Source organism: Condylura cristata, unplaced genomic scaffold (assembly GCF_000260355.1).
Source record: "Condylura cristata isolate star-nosed mole 26May11 unplaced genomic scaffold, ConCri1.0 scaffold00021, whole genome shotgun sequence".
NCBI classification, from domain to species: Eukaryota; Metazoa; Chordata; class Mammalia; order Eulipotyphla; family Talpidae; genus Condylura; species Condylura cristata.
The window spans coordinates 19,586,261-19,588,983 of record NW_004567122.1 but is presented as its reverse complement, the minus strand read 5'-3'; the positions used below and the strand labels follow the sequence as shown (position 1 = coordinate 19,588,983).

General features: G+C 37.1%; 1 pseudogene; it reads right to left on the bottom strand.

Moving 5' to 3' along the window:
* LOC101631285 overlaps nt 1–2,723 on the bottom strand; it is a 183,404-nt pseudogene that overhangs the window by 71,884 nt on the left and 108,797 nt on the right.

The window sequence follows — 2,723 nt, the reverse complement described above, 5'->3', positions numbered from 1 at the left end:
AACAGGCAGATCAACAAAGCACACTGCTGAGGGGAGCAGTGGGTGGGTCAGGAGAGATCTGCCACACCATGTGGGTCACCTCCCGAGGCCGGGATTGAACTCATGCTGAAGTGGTTTTAGCTTTTTAGTGCTGTGCTTTAATCTGCTGTGCCACCAAGGAGGGCCCCTTGTTACAATTTTTAAGTTTTCCCCAACACAAAAGCACTTTATAGGAGGCATTTAAAATTTAGAAAATAAAATATTCTATTTTTCTCTAGAGATAGTCCTAATTAGCACATGTTCTTTCAGTATTGAAATTTTACTTGGCCATAGCTGCTGAATTGAGGTAATTACCAGCTGCCTGTTTTCAAGTTCAGATCAAGAAGTTAGAATTGTCACTAAGCTTCTTAGATGTACATGTGTGCACCACTAAATATTCAACAGAAAGAGGTGAGTACTAGGGACAGAGTATATTTTTCATTTGAGGGGCTAATTCACTGGGAGTGGGACTGATTTACATCTTACCCATTATGTAAAGAGTTTCATGTGGAAACATAACTTAATTGGCAGCATATTTCTCATGTCTTCTAGTTGTGTTCGAACATCCTTTATAGACTGAATCCCTAGCAGCTACTCTGTGACCCATCCTTTAAATCTGACTCTATTTTCTTCTTCTACTTTAAGTCATTTTGTTATGAAGTCTTAGTTTAATGAAAGGAAAATATCATCAGTAACTTTTGCCAAAATGGATATGGAAGAGTCTTTGAACTGCTGGACTGTCCTTGTAGTTTTTTCTGGGTAGCAGTTGGTATAATGCAATCTTTTCATTCTATTAATAATATGTTATGCATGGTCACATCCGTGGTTAATTAGACTTAGAGTTTTCAATTAACAGCATTTTTGATGATACATTATTATCCTTATTAGTGAGGTCATAGACTATATTATAACAAAGACTGAAGACTCTATTGTCAGCATAATCTTGAGAGAACCATTTAACTTTATGAAATGTATCTGGAGAAGGAACTTCATACTTTATTTGATGTATAATTTGACCCCCATAAAGAACCAAATGATTCTTTTTCCCCTCCCTTTTTTAGAATAAAATGTCCAGGACTTCAGAGGGTAAGAATATTTTTCTTAGATAAAATGAATAACATTGTCAGAAAATGAAACCTGAATTTAAAAAAATTGAGTAGATGAATAGTCAGATATTCTTGTTCAGCAATTTATCATGTCTTTGGATGAAATTTATAGTTCTCTGTGAAACTGATTAACTCCATTAGATTTTAATTATTATTCCAAAATCAATACTCTTATGTGCTTCAGGCTATTCCATTCACTCATTTAAATAGGGAGGTGGATTTGGGGTGGGCATATTCTTTTATTGGCATTAAAGCACTATTTAGTTTGGATTGTTGTAGTTCATTGCTTTCCCCCTACTGTTCAAATACAAAGAGGTTAAAACCTATAGGGATCAGAGAAGATTTGTGATAGGCTTTTATCTAAACTGCCTAGGAGCTATTGAATGATTGATTTAGTCTCTTTTTTGTCTTCCCAGCTCAGGAGACTGTAGTGTGATCTGATCTTTGAGAGATATGCCAGTGGCCTGTGTAGTGTGGTGGGGGTGGGTGGAGTCAGCTGTGGGTACTTCTCTACAGTTCTGTTTGCTTCATTCTTACTTTGAAATGATGTGATCAAGTTTAGAGAGAGTGATCAGCTGCAACACTGCTCTTCCAAGATAGCGTCATTTCCAAAGTATAACCAATATTCTGGTTTCTTCTGGCACATCTATCTGACTATTACTGATGTTGCTCTTTCCCCCCCACCCCTCCTCTGCACTGGTATTATGTCTCTGGGGGTCATCTTGTTTTGAATGGTGAATGGTGGTAGCAGTACCAATAGCTTATTCTTTTTCATTGTTCTATAGGAGAGTTTTGCAAAGTTTTTCTGTAAAGGTCCAGCTAGTAAATATTTTCAGCTTTGTATGTCAGATAGGCTATGTTGTAACTACTAAGTGCCACCATTCATTGCAGATGCAGCTGAAGACAATCCTGTAAATGGGCATGGCTGGGTTTGACCAACAGGCAGCAGTTTGCTCCCTGGTGTGTAGTCTTCCAACACTCTACCACAACGTACCCATTCCACTGTTAATAGGAGTCTGGGTTGTTTTTCTGGAAAAATTATGCATAAGGCTGCTGTGCAACTTTTTGTATATACCTTTAGGCTTTTATGTAGAATTGTTTGCACAGGGATACATAGGTTCAGCTTAGGCAGATATTGATACATTTTTTTCTGAACCAATTTTACTAGTTTATACTCCTAAAGATAATGTTCCTGATGAATTAAATTTTTAACTAATACTTGGTATTGTCATTAATAAAAACAACCTAAATGCCCCAGAAAAGATGACTGGATCAAGATGTGTTATATATACACAGCAGAATACTACTCAGTAATCAAAAAAGAAACGCATGCCATTTGCAGCAATATGGATGGAACTGGAAGGGATTATGCTCAATGAAATAAGTCAGGAGGAAAAAGAAAAATACCAGATGGTTTCACTTATAGGAGGAATATAGGGAAAATGAACAAGGGTGTGGGGGGAAGACAAAAATACCAGGCAAACTATAAGTCTAAGACATACAACAGTGGATTATAAAAAGGAAGGGTAAAAGCAGGGGAGGGAGTCCACAAGGAGCTATGGTAACAATTCCTGGGTGATATGTAATGGGAATTTTTTT